This window comes from Protopterus annectens, chromosome 2.part0, assembly GCF_019279795.1.
Source record: "Protopterus annectens isolate FY-2018-M chromosome 2.part0, PAN1.0, whole genome shotgun sequence".
NCBI lineage: Eukaryota > Metazoa > Chordata > Ceratodontiformes > Protopteridae > Protopterus > Protopterus annectens.
The window spans coordinates 944419389-944437639 of record NC_056728.1 but is presented as its reverse complement, the minus strand read 5'-3'; the positions used below and the strand labels follow the sequence as shown (position 1 = coordinate 944437639).

The 18251-nt window shown below is 45.3% G+C and overlaps 1 long non-coding RNA gene across 2 annotated transcripts in view; it reads left to right on the top strand.

Moving 5' to 3' along the window:
- Positions 1-17094, top strand: part of LOC122793315 — a 116284-nt gene extending 99190 nt beyond the window's left edge. For both annotated transcript variants that reach the window (XR_006363466.1, XR_006363467.1), the window contains one exon: positions 16930-17094. This is a non-coding gene — a long non-coding RNA (uncharacterized LOC122793315). The remainder of the gene's footprint in view (positions 1-16929) is intronic.
- Positions 17095-18251: the final 1157 nt, after the last annotated feature.

The window sequence follows — 18251 nt, the reverse complement described above, 5'->3', positions numbered from 1 at the left end:
TGCAGAGGAATCCATTCCTTCTGTTTCTCCTCCAAAGGATTCTTCTTTTGGTGAAACCCTACATACTTTGAGACAGCACTTCCATTGGGAATGCCAGGATTACCCTCAGTCCAAAAAGAGACTCCGGGAATCTTTAGATTTACCTCTGCACAGGCCCTTGGGTATACCCTCTGTCCTGGATGTTGTGGATGATGTTTTTATGGCATCCAGTCTAACCCCGGATACTGTACTTCGTGCTCCCAGGAAACCTGACTGGTATTAAGAGTCCCTGACTCGCACAAATTTATTTTATAGAATCCTACTGCTAACCCAGGAGGTAATCACCCAAGGGCCTAAAGGAATAAAAGCAACTACAGCTACGAATCCCCCCCCCCCCCCCGACAGGGATTCTCAAGCCTTGGACAGATGGGGTAAAAAAGTATATATTTCTGCAACTCTTGCCATCAGAGTATTAAATTCAGTTCCACATGCTGAAATACCAGCAACATACCATGGAACTCGTTAAACAAAAAGTATCTACCTTCCCTGACTGTGCAGAAAATAGACTTACAGGAACTTGTGTATTCTGCAAGCCAAATCAGTAAGCACACCCTGCAATGTGGGTTTGATGCCCTAGAAGCATGGGCAGCAGTCACAGGTTCTGTACTTCAAAGGCATGCTTGGCTTAAGGAACAGACCGTGCCAGATCATGTCAAATCAAAGTTATTGGACACTCCTCTTAACAAAGACCATCTGTTTGGCACCAAAGCAGAAGGTTTTAAAAAAAGAAGAAAGGTAAATCTATGCAGATAAAGATTTTGCAAGTTCAGCCTCCAAGAGTCAGTAGGCATTGTCTCTCAAAACATTGGTCCTTTCCTACCCCCTCAAGGTCACTTCAGACAAAGCCTAGGGGTAACAGCCCCCCCGACAGCACTCAGGGTATGCAAATACCTAAGCAATGGAGTGCATCCGCTTCTAAACCAGAAGAGTACTAAGCCACCCCCTTATGGAAAGACTTCCCAATCGTTCCTCCTCTCACCTCTGCCCATCTGGCTGTGCCACTAGGAAGAAAACTTGCCTCCCATGCAGAAAACTGGGCCACCATCACCAACAACCGATGGGTTCTCAAGTGTCCCAGGGGTACAAATTTTTTTTCTACATCTTGCCAACCCCAAAGAGATTCCCAGATCTTCCTCCAAACCAGTGGGCAAAGACACAAAACCAAGTTCATTTCTTGCTCTCCATGAGGGAATTCAGCCTGTCCCTGCAGATCACATAGGCCAAGGGTTCTATTCCAGGCGTTTTCTAGTACCCAGAAAAGAGGGCACCTGGCACCCAATCTTAGATCTATCTGTTCTAAACACCTTCCTGGTGGTACCAAAATTCAAAATGCTCACACTGCAGCAGCTTCTTCCTATGTTGTCCAAAGATGACTGGTTAGCCACTCTAGACCTCAGAGGCCTATTTGCATATCCCAGTCAAAGATTCTTGCAGGAAATGTCTACATTTCAGGGCAGGATCTATGCAATATCAGTTCTCTGCACTTCCCTTTGGCTTATCCACTGCTCCAGAGTTTTCACAAAATGCCTGGCCATTGCTCATTACAGACAAATATTCATATTTACCCTTACTTGGACTGCCTGATTCAGGCAGACAGTCAGGAAAAGCTGTTACAGCACCTGATATTTGTAAAGGACCTACTAACCTCTGTGGGGTACACCGTCAACGAGAAGAAATCCAAACTTGTCCCCAGTCAAACAACTGTATTCCTGGGAGCAAGCCTGGACATGGCATTCCAGATGGCATTTCTAACTCCAGAAAAACAAGCTTGTCTGACAGGCTACTTCTCTCAATTGGCCACCAGAACCTGGTTATCCGCAAGGAAAATCCTGCAAGCTCTAGTGTTCGTGGTCACCTGCATTCTACTAATTCCATGTGCCAGACTGCATATGAGGAAATTTCAGTGGTACCCTAACCACAGACGCATCAGACTATGCCTGGGGTGCTCACCTGGATGGCAGGTGCATTCAGGGCCTTTGGAGCCCAAACCAAATTCATCTGCACATCAATCAAAAAGATGCTAGCTGTTCAGCACGAACTGACAGCTTTCAGTCCCCTGCTCTCTATGGGGCCTCTACGTATCAAAACTGACAACACCACAGTAATGCGGTACATCAACAAGCAGGGGGGAACCCACACTTACCCTCTCTGCTGGCTAGCCATGACCCTTTGGAACACTGCCTCAGCCATGTATATTCATCTGCAAGCTCAATTCCTGCCAGGCAACCAAAACTCTCTGGCAGGCAACTTAAGCAGAAATCTCCTAGACCCACACAAGTGGCAATTAAACCACAACACCTTCTACCTTGTGACCCAAAAATGGGGTACCCCGAGGGTGGACCTATTTGCCTCCCCCTACAACCACCAGTCCAGCAAATTCTGCACCAGGGAACCTCACAGCAAGGCCTGGAAAGTGGATGCCCTATCCTTCCAGTGGGCAAACCTCTCAATCTATGCATTTCCCCCCTACCTCTTCTGACCAGAGTATTACTCAAAATAAGGGAGGAAAGATCAAGGGCAATCCTGATTGCACCAAACTGGCCACGCCAGCACTGGTGCTCACTACTGCTCAGTCTGTCCCCATTGCCTCCATGGCACCTACCCCAGATTCCAACTCTCCTGACTCAGCAGGAGAGAGAGATGTCCTTCAAGGATGCATCTGCAGTCATCACATATGGGTTGTCCTGCCTCAGGCAGCCCTTCGGTCGGCCGGATTCCAAAGTCTGGGTCTGGCCTCGCACTTTCCCCGACGTCAGAGCGTCTGGGGTATAAAAGCATCAGCAGACGCCATTTTCGTCTGTCTTTCTTGCCGCGTGGTGCCCGAAGCAGAAGCAGTTCGCAAGTGCTGGTCGGCCAGCTCCTGTGATTCAGCTACCGAAGACTTCGAAAAAGCTAAGTACCCTGTTGGGGACTCTTTCTTGCCTCAGCCGATGTCAGATAGTTAATAATTGTTTATCTTGTGGGAAACAAATACCTCATAAGGATTTCCACTCCTACTGCCTCCCCTGCCTAGGCCCAGACCACGACGTCTCGGCCTGTTCAGCCTGTGCTTCCTTCAACCGATGAACTCTTAGACGTCTGTCGGAGTTTGCAGAGGAATTCTATGGGACTAGTTTTGCTTACAAGATGCTGTCGGAGACTCAGACTTCGCATTTAGTCAAGAAATGGAAAGACAAGGACCGACGCACGCGGGCCGCGGTTTCGGCTGAAACCACGGTCAGGCCTACCGCGAGTGTCTCTGTCTCGGCTGAAACAGAGTCCTTGGTACTTCCGATTACCGAATACGCACAACCGACTACCTCGGCCCCGGAGGCCCCGGCCGAGTCGATTATTGAATTACCTACTGAAACTGGTGTCCAGGAACCTTCCGACACCATCCCTTTAGACAAGTCTACTCCTGCACGTGGTGCAGCCAGACCTCCTGCATCCATGTCCATTAAGGCTTTCTCTAGGGCTAAAGCTTTGCCTCCCAAGGTTACCTCTCAGAGACCTTCTACTGGCTCACAGATTCTTAGCTTAGCAGAGGATCTTATCTCCTTGATTAGAGGTTCTCAACCTCATCCGGACAGGGGCTCTCACCCACCTCCAGACAAAAGGCCCAGGGTTGAGCCCTCTGACCTCCACTCCTCAGATGAGTCCACTGATGGCTCTACTCTGTCAGACCACCAGGAGGAGGCTTATTTGGCCTACGAGGATTCTGATGCTGAAGAATCTATTCCCTCTGCCTCCCCTCCTGAAGAGTTTTCCTTTGGAGAGACATTACACTCTATGAGAGAACATTTTCAATGGCAGGGTCAGGAATTCTCTGATTCTAGAAAGAGATTAAGGACCTTTTTACATTTACCTCAGCATAGGCCTTTAGCTATACCTCCTGTTTTGAATGTCATTGATGATGTGTACTCTGATGCTAGTACAGCCCCTGACTCTCTCCCTCCGGCTCCTGCCAAACCTGATAGGTATTACAGGGTCCCGGACTCGCATCTTACACCTGTACAAGGCCCACTCTGCTGATCCAGAAACTATTTCCCAGGGCCCAAAAGGGGTTGCAGCTGCCACTGCTAGAAATCCTCTTCCCTCTGAAAGGGAGTCCAGAGCTTTAGAGAGATGGGGTAAGAAAGTGTATACTTCTGCAACTCTTTCCATGAGGGCATTAAATTGTCAATTTCATATGATACAGTACCAAGAGTATTTGTTAGATGAATTGCATAAGAAACTGTCGTCTTCTGAACCCCTTGATCGCAAATCCCTTCAGGATCTGGTACATAACTCCCAGCAGGTTAGTAACCATTTCTTGCAGTGTGGTTATGATGCATTGGAAGCTTCATGTAGGTCCGCTATGACAGGTGCAGTTGTACGTAGGCATGCCTGGCTGAAGGAACAATCTCTGCCAGACCATGTTAAAGCTAAGCTCTTGGATGCTCCTATGGAAAAGCAAAAATTATTTGGTTCCACGGCTCAAGAGGTCTTAAAGAAATTTGAAGAAAAGGCGAAATCTGTGCAAACAGTCAAAGACTTCCTGCAAGTCCAACCACCGAGATTCAGCAGAAATTGGCCTACTAAGAATTGGTCCTTTCCGGACTCGGACAGATCTCAGAGAGGCAGGAATAGGCGTGCCAGAGGTAGAGGGCAAGCTAGAGGCTCCCACAGAGGCCGTCAATGGCAGCCTCCCAACCAGAGAGGTAGTGCAGGAACTACAACTGCTACACCAGGACAGACTCAATGACTTTGTTTTGACTCTGCCGACCAGGGCTCAATTAGAAGCACCTTTGGGCGGAAAGCTTTCTTTATTTTCAAAAAATTGGCACAGTATTACAAGGGACACATGGACACTGCAAATAATAGACAAAGGATACAGGTTCCATTTCCACACATTGCCAAAAAGAAAAGGCATGCCAGACCTGCCACCAAATCAGAGGGCAGAGGCTTTGAAACAAATATCCAACTTAATACAAATGAAAGCTATAGAAAAGGTACCTCTGTCAGAACCGGGCCAAGGATTTTACTCCAGATTATTCCTTGTTCCAAGAAAAGAAAATCAATGGAGGCCTATTCTCGACTTGTCCGCACTGAATACTTACCTCATTGTGCCAAAATTAAAAATGCTGACTCTACAGCAACTCCTTCCCATGCTGGGCAAGGGGTCTTGGCTGGTGACTCTAGACCTCAAGGAGGAATACATGCATGTCCCTATCAGACAAAGTTGCAGAAGACACCTCAGATTTCTTGCAGGGTCAGAGCATTATCAATTCTCAGCATTGCCCTTTGGCTTATCTACTGCGCCCAGAGTATTCACGAAATGCCTGGCATCAGTAATTGCACACTGCAGACTTCAGGGGATTCAAATTTACCCATATCTGGACAACTGCCTTATACAAGCGGACAGCAAGCAAACTTTGTTAAAGGACTTTGATTATGCCATCCACCTACTGCAGGCCTTGGGATATACAGTCAACATCCACAAATCAAGACTTGTTCCATCCCAAAGAATAACCTTTCTGGGTGCGGATCTAGACACTACCACCCAAATGGCCTTTCTCACAGAAGAAAAACAAAAACAACTACCGGATTACTTCAAGAATCTGACAAGACAAACTCAGCTGACTGCAAGGAAAATCCTGCAGGCCCTGGGTTACATGGCATCTTGCATTCTTCTGATTCCACAAGCAAGGCTGCATATGAGAAAATTACAATGGTACCTAAGGAGTTTATGGACTCAGCACAGTCACAGCTTAGAAACTTTGATCCCACTCATTCCATGCCTTCAAAAGGAATTTCTGTGGTGGGCTCAAGCCTGCCAGTCGAACAGCGGGTTGCCCTTCAGCAAGCCAAGAGCCATCCAAACAATCACTACGGACGCTTCAGACCAAGGTTGGGGAGCACACATGGAGGGCAGATGTATCCAAGGGCTATGGTCACAAAGAGAGCGGCGCATGCACATAAACCAAAAGGAAATGCTGGCAGTGATGCACACAATCGAGGCCTTCAAACTTTTCCTTCATCAAGGCCACCTACTCATAAGGACAGACAACACCACAGTTATGTGGTACATAAACAAGCAAGGAGGCACCCATTCCTACCCTCTTTGCAGACTGGCAATGAATCTGAGAACTTTCCTTGAAACTCAATATACAGCTGCATTCCCAGTTCGTGCCAGGGAAAGACGATATGCTGGCAGACAGCTTAAGCAGAAATACCATGGATGCACACGAATGGATGCTGCACTCAGACATCTTACTCATAACACAATCATGGGGAAGAACGGAAATAGATCTGTTTGCCTCCCCCCCACAATCATCAACTGAGGAAATTCTGCTCAAGGGCATACCATCCACAAGCATGGAAAGTGGACGCTCTCTCTTTCAGCTGGAAGGCTCTAACAGTGTATGCTTTTCCACCTCTCCCATTAATGACCAAGGTCTTACTGAAGATCAGGACAGAGCAGCCCAGAGTGATTCTGATAGCTCCAAACTGGCTAAGACAGCACTGGTACCCACTGTTAAAGAGCATGTCACAGACGAAACCATGGCCTCTACCCCTATGGCCACTTCTGCTGACGCAGCACAATTTCAAGACTCTGCATTCCAACCTGAAAACCTTGCAGCTGACTGCCTGGAAAATACCATGACTCCTCCTCAGGATAAGCTATCCCAGAAAGTTAAGGATATTATTATGGAAGCTCGCCGGCCTTCCACAAGGAAGGCATATTCAGCAAAATGGAAAAGATTTCACACTTGGAACACGACAAAGGGCCTAGATGTGACAGTGATGAACATGGCACATATACTGGAATATTTGGCAGAATTGTTCCACAACGGCCTGTCTTACTTTTCCATTAAGATACATGCCTCAGCAATTTCAGCAGAATACAATGTTAATCCACCTGTCTTCTCTCATCCTCTCCTGAGACAGTTTCTAAGAGGAATCAAAAACATCAATCCTCCAAGGAAACCACCTCTACCTACTTGGGACCTTAACTTCGTGTTGGAAAAACTAACACTTCCTCCCTTTGAATCAGCAGCATCGGCAGAGCTACAGTTTCTGTCTTGGAAAACTGCCTTCCTTCTGGCCATAACCTCAGCAAGAAGAGTATCTGAGTTACAAGGTCTGATGGCAGTACAGCCATTTCTTATCTTTCATCAGGATAGAGTTTCTTTGAGAACCAATCCTACATTTATGCCAAAGGTGGTATCCAGGGTATCTTTGAACCAAGCTATTCACTTGCCTACATTCTTCCCACAACCACAAAATAAAGGGGAGAAACTTCTGGACATACACAGACAGTTGCGCTACTACTTGGACAGAACTAAAAGTTACAGAAAGACTGACCAGCTGTTTGCTTTTCCTTGTGCCCCAGCAGCATATGCTACAATCTCCAAACAGACAATTTCAAAGTGGATAGGAAATTGCATTCGTTTTTGTTACTCCTTTCATGGAAAAACTGTGCCAGCTAACATTAGACCTCATTCCACGAGAGCCACAGCCACCACCACAGCCTTCCTAAGAGGGGTGGCTACCAAGGACATTTTAGAAGCTGCTACATGGAGCTCCGTGCATACATTTGCCAAGCATTACAATTTACCTTTATACTCCAGATCCAGAGCAGGCTTTGCTACGGCAGTCCTGCAGGGTATCTTAGCTACACCATCCTTTACTTAGTACCTCCACCCCCGGATTGGCTGTGGTATTCTACCCATATGTGATGACTGCAGATGCATCCTTGAAGGACATAGTACAGTTTTGTACCTACCATAAATGTAGATGTCCGATAGGTATGCATCTGCAGTCAGGTTTACCCTCCCTCCTTCCCCTCTGTGGTATACTTCTTGGGTACTTATCCCTCTTATAGCTAGCTGGGGGATCTATTATGGTGTATTTGTTTTTTATAGTACTGTGCATGTTTGGATTTGTTTTTACAATGCATATCTCCAAATTTTAGCCTTCCTTAGAGGGCACCTGGCATCTGGGGCAAGAAAAACTGAGGAAAATGGCGTCTGCTGATGCTTTTATACCCCAGACGCTCTGACGTCGGGGAAAGTGCGACAGCCGAGGCCAGACCCAGACTTTGGAATCCGGCTGACCGAAGGGCTGCCTGAGGCAGGACAACCCATATGTGATGACTGCAGATGCATACCTGTCGGACATCTCCATTTATGGTAGGTACAAAACTGTACTTTCTTGCATCCACAGTTGCAGACACTGAACCTAGCAGCCTGGCTTATTTCTTGACTTCTCCTCCAGTGACCACCCTAAGCAAAACAAGTCCTGGATGTCATAAGTGAAGCCAGACGACCCAGTACTAGAATATCCTATGTTGACAAGTGGAAAAGGTATTGTTCCTGGATCCAGACTAAAGGAGCTGACCAAGCACAGCCTTCCTTACCTCTCCTCCTGGATTACCTAGCAGAACTATTCCTCAGAGGCCTGTCCTTCTCTTCCATTAAAATACATGCCTCTGCCATCTCTGCACTTTACAGCACTGAGCCACCTGTTTTCTCAGACCCTCTCATCAAACAATTCCTGAGGGGGGCTAACAAGTTAAGGCCACCAAGGAGAGCCCCTACTCCTGCTTGGGACCTTAACTTTGTGTTGGAAAAGCTCATGCTCCCCCCTCCCCCTTTGAGCCTGCAGCTTCAGCAGAGTTAAAATTCTTCTCTTGGAAAACGGCCTTGCTTCTGGCCATTACTTCAGCTAGAAGTGTCTGAGTTACAAGCACTTATGGCTGTGGAACCTTTCGTCATTTTTCATGCTGACAGGGTCTCCCTTAGGACTAGCCTAACTTTCAAGTCCAAGGTTGTGTCCAGTGTGGCTCTCAACCAATCTGTTTATTTTCCCACCTTTTTCCGTAAACCTCAAAATAAGGGGGAAAGGATCCTGCACTATTTAGATGTGCACGGGCAGTTCAGATTCTACCTGGATAGGACTAAGCCCTTCAGGAAATCTGACCACTTACTAATTAGCTTTGCACCAGGGACAGAGGGCAAAGCCATATCTAAACAAACCATCTTCAAATGGATAGCACACTGCATCCATTTCTGTTACAAACACCATGGGAAACCACCCCCACTGGGGGTCAGAACACATTCAACTAGGGCAACTTCAACCTCTACAGCCTTTCTCAGAGGGGTTCTTACCAGGGACAATCCCGGAAGCTGCAACCTGGAGTTCTGTTCATACCTTCACCAAGCATTACCACCTGCCTATCTTTTCAAAGTCCGGGGCAGACTTTGCAACCACAGTCCTGCAGGGCATTCTAGCTAGCCCTAACTCTTCTTGACTACCTCCACCTGATCCTCAGCTTTGGGGATCAACCCAAGTGTGATGACTGCAACAGTGAAACACTATGAACATAGTACAGTTGTGTACACTTATCATAAATGTAGATGTTCGAGTGTGTTTACTGTTGCAGTCCTGGTTCCCCAACCTCCAAGCCCCCTGATCTCTTTCTCGCTCTCTCTCTTCCTCACCCTTGCACAACTGTTGGTATTCACTTTCTACTGGTGGCGTTACCCCACCATAACTTAACTCCCTTTTGGGAGCTCCTGACATTTGGGGCAAGAAAAACTGATGTAATGGCGTTGGCTGCCTGTTTTTATACCACTGACGACCTGAAGTCAGTCCTGGAGCGACAGCAACTGATGCAGAAATACTAAGCCTCTGGTATTCAGGCTGACTGAGGACTACCCCTGGCAGGATAACCCAAGTGTGATGACTGCAACAGTGAATCCACTCTAACATCTACATTTATGGTAAGTGTGCACAACTGTACTTCATGTAATTGCCCTTTGCTTATAGTTGTAGCTTGCCTACCACAACAAGGTAGTCCATTTTCTGTGCAAAAATTTGGTATGTGATTTTGAAGGAAGTGAAAGGCATAAAGGTCCACAAGTTCAAGATGCTCCTCCTGCAAGAGCTTCTCTCTCATTCCACAAGGGCACTTAATAGTAACCCTAGATGAATTCCTGCATGTTTCCATAACCAGAAAAGCACAGAATACCCAAGATTTGCAACAGGAGTAAAACCTCAGTTTACTGCCTTGCTGTTTGGCCTTACTGTGCTCTGAGTATTTAGACAGTACCTTGCTCCACTGATAGTTTAGATTTACCCCTAACCGGATTGTCTGATCCTGGCATAGTCCTTCCAGAGTGCCACAATCTAAATTTTACATTGGCTTGAGGGACTTGGGACTGAAGGCCAGCAGGGGGAAATCCTTCAGTTCCTCTCAAAAAGTGGTTTTCCCTGGAGTGTGCCTTGACCTCTATCAGTGCAGAGCCTTCTTTTGCAGGAGAAAGAGTTGTTGAAGGATCACTTCCAATAGTTCCATTCATAGCATCATAGTATGTTACTAGGCTAATGGCCCTAGAACCTTTAAGCCTAGCCATTCATGGCCAGTTCAGAAAGTGGAGGTCACAGTCAGCGAATAGCTCACTCTTGTGCATGGCAGCATACATTTTGATGGTCGACTTGGCATGCTTGCAGCATGAGGAAACTCCAGTGGTTAAGAAACAGGTGATATCAGCACATTCACCCTCTGGAGCCCAGGATCTCCTTGCTGCCATCACATCCTCTCTGGAACCCAGGATTTCCTTGCTGCCATGCGTAAATATAGTTCTTGTAGCAGACCCAGCTGTCAGATGCAGCAGTGTTCCTAGAACAGGACGATATCCTCCTTGCCTCCACAGCCAGTGCTTGCTTTACTACACACTCAGACATGACATTAGGGTGCTCATAGGGAATCGTAAGGAGAATCTGTAGGTGCAAGTAACGTGGTAGGATGAGATGAGGAAAGAGCACACACTCCTCAAAAAAGGTAAGTCATCAAGTCCCTAAACTCCTTTTTTCATACCGTAAAGGAGGAAATACTGCAGGCTAAGACACTGACAGTACTTTAGCCATGGTACATAAACAGGGAGGGGCTACTGCTTGCTCTGCAGGCTGGCCATACATGCCTGGTAGATGGCAACAAAAGTAAAGGTTTCTCTGTCGCATATATTACTTTGGTACAAAATATGAAGGTAGACTGTTTCCCAATCAGCTCCTCAAAAGTGGGTGTAAACACAGGGATGTATTCTTACACTTGACAAAGAGGGGTGCAGCACACACAGACCTGTTTGCTTCCTATCTTAACAGGCATTGAGTAGGGTAGCAACTCCAAGAACCCAGACGGCAGCTGCTTCTCCCTGAATTAGGCAGGTTGGTTCTTGCACATTTCTCTCCCTACCCTTTTTCCCCTGAGTACTGACCAAACTAAAGGAGGCAAGACCAAGAATAAATTTCATAGGACGTTTTTGATAAGTTGGCAGTGGTTCTCCCTCCTGCACATCCTTACAAAAGGAAAATACAAGGTGTTGCCTCTGCTAGCAGACCTGACTGGCTGACCACATGGATAGTCGTGCAGTGATCCTAGGCAGGAACAAGTATTTAGAGGATGTGCTAAATGTGAAAAAGCTTTAAAACCAAGCACATGAGAAATCTTCCCTAGGAAAATGGAAAAGATTCTCTGTGTTGTCAATCTTCAGGACCTTTTAGCCCAGAAAGGCCTAGTATGTCATTGGTCGTGGAATACCTGTTGGATCTCTACAAATCTGGTTTAGCTTGGACATTTATAAAAGTGTGTTCTTTCACTGTTTAGACCCTTCCTGCCCATGGACCCACCTTTCTGTATTTTAGACATTCGATTTAAACAATTATAGGTTCATACTAGGCTATCTGCCCTAGGGCATTTACAAGCCTAGCCCAGAGTTTTGTGGCTTCCGCCACCCCTTTAGTTTGAAAGATACTATGCCCATTATTTTGCTGTGCCTCTGTCAAGCAGTGACACCGAGGTTATCCCTGGGGTATACCTGCGATCTCCCATCCATTGGTCAAGATTTCTCTTTAACAAAGCCAGCGAGGTGCTCTGCCTCATATGTACCGGGATTTTGTTCCACAGCATAGGGAGTCTCTGGGTGATGAATCTGTCCCTCCAGCACGTCCTATTAATAGCCGTGTTGAGGTTTAAGTCTCTTGCCCTTGTAGTTCTGATGGATTTAGATTTTTTGAGGTGAAGCATGTTCATTAATTCCGGGTTGGACATGGCTTTGTATGTCAGGCACAGGTCACCTCTGAGCAGACGGTAAGCGACTGAATAGAGCTGGAGTTCCTTTAGTCGGGCAGCATAAGACATATTTTTGAGACCCTTTATTCTTTTGGTGAGGAACTTTTGGGGGCTTTCCAATTGCTGCAGGTGTCTGGTCAGATACATTCCGAATGGGGCATTGTACTCAATCATTGGTCTGATGAGTGATGAATACAGGGGAACGATGACCTCCCTTGATCTAGATGTGAATCCCTTCATGATCAGGTGGGCAATGTAGAAGGTCTTCCTAACTACTTTGGCAACGTGAGTGTCAAACGAAAGGTTACTGTCAACCTGGGTCCCCAGATCCCTGATAACCTCTTCTGTGCTTAGTGGATTGCCACCTATATGGTAACTAGGGGTAACCTTGTTTTTCCCGAAGGGTATGACTATGCATTTTTTAGCGTTTAAATTTAGGCCATGGCTCTGGCACCAGTTATCCGTTTCTATGAGACCCTTCTGAAGGATGTCTGTGTCAGATGGGTTTTCAACTATGGTGCCCAGTTTGCAGTCATCTGCAAACTTTGTCAGCCATAATCCTCCTGTGTTTGCTTTTACTTCTGAAAAGTAGATGCCGAACAAAAGTGGGCCCAGGACTGAGCCCTGTGGGACACCACTTGTGACAGGCTTGGAGTCTGACATGGCGCCAGCAACTCTGACCCTGTGGGTTCTGTCACTTAGCCAGTTTGCAACCCATCTTGTGACATATGGGTTTACATTTAAGCTGGTGAGTTTTTCAATGATACCCGAGTGGGGTATTGTGTCGAAAGCCTTTGCCATGTCAAGGTAGGCTGTGTGGACTGCCTTGCCCTCGTCAATGGCCTTGGTGACTGTTTCGAAAAAGTCAACCAAGTTTAAAAGGCATGATCTGCCCTTGACAAAGCCAAACTGGGTTGGATCCAAAGTCTGCAAGTCCCCTATGTCTTTATTTATGAGTTCCATTATGATCCTCTCCATAGCTTTGCAGACCAGGCTTGTCAAGCTGATGGGACGGTAGTTTCCGGGGTCGGTGGAGGCACCTCCTTTGTGAAGTGGGACCACCGTTGCCGTACGCCACTCCTTGAGTACGTATCTTGAGGTGAGGCTAAGATTAAACAGCTGCCCTAACTGCGGGTTTAATTCCTCTTTGAGTTCGTGGAGCACACAACCGGGGACACCATCTGGTCCCATGGATGCTGTGTTTTTTGCCTTGGAGAGAGCAGTTCTCACCTGAGCATTTGAGATGTTTGGGGGGCTACAATCCTCTGGTATAGATATCTCTCCTTTTGGGGGGGGGAGGGGGGTGAAATTTGCACTGAACCTGTCAGCCAGTATGTTGGCAATGTCTGTAGGTTCAGTGATTTTTACATCATTTTGAACTAATTCTGAGCATATCTGGGAGTTTCCTCCCAGGTTTCTAACATAGCTAAAAAAGGCCTTATGATTGTCTTTTGAGTCCTTAGCGATTTTTCTCTCAAAATTTGCCTTGGATGATTTTATGAGAGATCTCAGTTTTTTTACTTATAATGATCAAGGGTGTCTTCCCTTTTACGGATTTTGCTCTCTTTTGTAGTAGCTTCTTCCTTTTGTTGTAGAGCTTGTTTATGGCTAGGGTCCACCAGACTGGACGCTTGCCTTTGGTACAAAGAGTCTTTGTTTTGTTTGGGATTGCCTGATCCATGCAGTCCTGGAGGTGCTGGTAGAAGGCATTTGTAAGTGATTCAGTGGTTTGAGTAATGGTTTCCGCTGGCTCGGGGGCCTTGAAATAGACCACACCAGTCTTTAGAAGTGTGAAGTCTGCTTTTGAGAAGTTCTTCACTGTGGTCTTTTTTATCTGGAGTGGGGGCGGGATGTGGACTTCCAGTGAGATTAGTTTATGATCTGATCTCACCAATGATGGGTATCCTTCTGGTGTTGAACATTGTGACCCCATGTTCGTGATGATGAGATCTAGTATGTTTTCTCCTCTTGTGGGGATGGTGACTAGTTGTTCCATGGCATTTGAGTTTATGAACTCTAGGAACCTTTGGGCTAGAGTGTTGGGGCTTGAGTAGTGATCCCAGTCTATATTTGGATAGTTGAAATCACCCAGTATGATGGTGTTTGGAGATGCATTTATCCCTTCCAGTGTTTTCAGGAAAGCTGTGTGAGGTTCCTGAGTTTGAGAGGGTGGCCTGTAACATGCTACAAACTGCAGAGCAGTCTTGCCTATGGTTAATTGCACCTGGATGGTCTCCGATGCATCGTGCGTTGCCACCAACCTTGAGGTGAGGGTGTCCTTGATGAATATGGACACCCCCCCTCCTTTCTTGGTGTTGTCCGGATTTTGGGGCCGGAACGCATGATATGAGGTAAAACCTGATAGGCCGGGGTGCTGTCAGGAGCCTTGAACCAGGTTTCTGTCACAGCACAGACATCGATGTTCTCCATACTGAGAAGGGCTTCGAGTGCGTGCATCTTGAGGTTGAGACTTCTGGCATTGAGCAACATTACCCTTAGTTTTTTTCCTTTTTTTGTGTTCTAGGGTGGTAGGTTTAGAATTTGAGCCTTGCCTAAAAAAGGCACAATGGGGGTGACAAGAGCCTTAGCCAAAATCCGGAAGCCCAGGGGTGACAGGTGCAAGCCGTCCCTTGCGAAGCAGCGTGGCTTGTCCAGCATGTCATCCCAGGCAGACAGACATTGGATCCCCTTTGAATGACACCATAGTTTAAGCCAATTATTAAAGCTGATCATCTTGTCTCTGTATTGTGGCATCATTCTTGGTGAAGGTAGGATACTGCTCAAGGTCAGGGTCATACCTGCCTGGGTTACATAATCAGAGAGCTCCTCTATGTCTCTTCATGTAGTCCAGGGAGGTACGTCTCGGGTCGTTCACACCAGCATGGACAATGACTGAGTCATACTTGTACCTGCAGTTGAGTGACCTGAGTGCTTGCATTGTGGTGGATTCTAGCGCCCAATAGGCAGCTTACTGTGACCTTCTCCTTACTCAATCTGGTGAGCGGGACGTCAGTGTGTCTGACTAGAGTCACCTATGACGAGTGTGTCTGGCATTGTGTTTGGCCTTAAGGGTTGTGACTGTTTGGCACACTGACTCTGTGGTCTATGTGTTGCATGTGCTGTGAGAGGTTCTAAGAGGTATTGTCCATCTTGGACCTTCTAGAAAGCAGATTACTCCACTATGGGAACTCAGCTTTGTACTAGAGAAATTAACTTTGCCTCATTTTAATCCAGCAGCTTTATCCACTGTTCACTTGTTCTCTTGAAGGATGCTGCTGTTGGTGGCAGTTAACTCTGCAAAACAAGTTTCAGAAGTCCAATCTTTGATGTTCAAGGAGACATTCCTGCTGTTCCATCAGGACTGAGTAGCACTGTGTATTAATCTGTCTTGTATCATTAGGGTGGTTCTTAGCTGACACTTAGATCATACAACTTCCTTTTTTTTTATTGTGCAAGCCACAAAACTCTTGAACATTGTGATCCCTAGATGTACACTGACAGCTGAGATTCTATTCAAACAAAACCAAGAACTTTTTTTGTATATAAAAGTTTACTCTTTTTCCATTGAGAAAAGAAACAAAACCGATCAAACACTTTCAAATGGCTAGCACACTGTATTGCATTTTGTTACCAGTATCATGGAAAAAGTTCCAGGCCATATTAAGGCACATTCCACTAGGGCCACATCTGCAACCACAACTATCTTTAGAGGACCGTTCTTGAATTTGCTGCAATGGCACATGTACCCACCTTTCCAAGCATAAATTTGCCAGCTGCATCTAGAGTCTAGAGCCAGAGCAGGATTTGCATTTGCTGTTCATCAGGGTCGTCTTGCTAAGTAACCAATCCTCTTTTCTGACCCTCACTGCTGTGGGAGCCTTCCCAAGAAATGGACCGTTACAGTGAATACTACAATGAACATAAAGTAGTTATTTTAGGAACTTACTACAAAAGTAAATGTTTGAGTAGTTTCACTGTTGCAGTCCAAGCCTCCCACATCCTCCATTTTTGTTTTCCCTTCTCTGTGATGTTCAGACCAGCTTTTCAGTTTCAAGGGCATCTCTATCCCAAGGTTATAGCTTCCCTGTCACTATTGTGGCACACCCCTCCTTTGGCTGTCATCCTAGAGAGTTAGGATAGGTGTACTCCGGGGTGGACTTGGGCCAGTGGTAGATGTCCCACTTGATCCACCAGATTCTGGTGCTGCCCCCCCCTCCCAAAATACACACACACACCTATTGCTAGACCAGTTAAGAGCCGAATATGATGTTGGCCATTGTGCCCTTTATACCACCAATGTGCTCACATCTGTATGTGAGGGCTTTGGCTGAAGCACTGAGGAGGGTAAATCTCTGGAAGACTGTTTGGCTACAGGCAGAATATTCCAAGATGTGATAACTGCAACAGTGAAACTACTCGTAACATCTATATTTATGGCAAGTTCCTGCACAGCTGTACTTTTGTTGTGTCTGCTATTTTTAGCATGTAGAGCCAGTGTTTGTTTTTTGGAATTGCAGTCTTCAGACTCTTGTAGCTGATGCTTGGGCTTTTAATGTTGTATATTGCAGAATCAAGAAGCCTTTATTCTGAAAATCTGGATTAATCTCTTAGAGGCATGTCATTTTTATACTCTGATGTGGTTAATTACCTTGCTGTACCTAGTAATAAGTCTTCTGTCTTGTCTGTCAATGTTTTGCTTTTATTTCAGTGACGTTGATCTTGTTATGTGTTTTGGTATATAAAATGCTTCAAGCTATTAATTTACTTTATTTTTTTTTATTTATTTTTTTTTACAGCAAATGAAGACACCATTTTGAAATGAATGCTTATGATCAGAGTCTTTTCTTGTTAAACGCACCTTTCCCTTCAATTCAAACAAACATAAATTTAAAGAATAATTTGTATTTTAAGTTCCTGACCTCCTCTACAAAACATTTGAATTAATAAACATGTAAAGCTTATTTTTGCTGATGTTTCAGGCTGCAGAAAATGCGCTTTTTTTGTGTGAGTTTGTAAATAAATTGTTTTCAACTTAATATGTTTATCTAAGATGAACACTAGCCTTGTCATCGGTCAGGACTAAAACCAGAGGCCTTCAGTCAGCTGAGCATCTGAAACTTTTCAAATACGATCTCTTAACCATTGTGTTGCTCTGGCAAGCTTCCACCCCAGATGTTGCGCTGCATCTCTAAAACTTAATCAGGGTATGGGTGAAAGAGAACAAAATAAGTAATGAATTGTGAAAGTAATATAGGGGCACATAAGGAGATGAATATTGGACAAAAAAATGCTGAAAATGAAAAGGGACAAGAAAATCACCATTTTATTAGGAAATGAAGGGGCAAGTGCAAAAGTCAGTGTGTCAGGGCAAATATTAATTGGAGAGTCTGTTAAGAGATGTAAAAAAAAAAAAAAAAAATTACCAGAAAAATAAACAAGCAAAAAATAGTTTACGCTCTTCATGGGGCAAAATGAAGGGTATTAGTGAAGGTATCTTCAGGCTGGTTAAAAATCAAATGTTTTCAGGTATCGCATGTGGAGGAAACAATGTGGGATGAAGGTGTTTGAAGACGTTAGGCTTATAACTTTTTGTTCAGGTTATACTAGATATGTCTGTGGATGTCTTCCCAACTTATAAGTATCATGGACATTAAAAGCTGTGTCCAGTACAATAAGCAGCACCGTAAGAGTTGGAGATTAAGAATGCTAACAGAAATATGTGGGAATATGTGATTCCTCTGAGCAAGATTTTGCTTTGATTAAATTCTGCTCAAGTCATGAGGCAAATGAGGTCTTGGGGGCATAAATGTTTTTTGTTGGCATTTGAATTAAGTTTATGATGGAGAAAAGTTGTGGTAAAAAGGAGTTCTGAATGAAAAAAGTTTAAACAATATAGAGGAAATTGTCTACTAGAAGAAAATGTGGAGATGAGCATAACAAAAACTTGTTATAGTTTTAATACAGCAATGGAAGTTAAAGGATATTATTCCTTTTACACTTTTTGAAGAGAGGAAATGAAGTCGCAGTTTTATATAAGAACTGTAAATGACCAGTGTTATCAATAGTCCATATTCAGAAATGTTATCCTTGTCTTTTGAGGAAATGCATGTAAAGTACA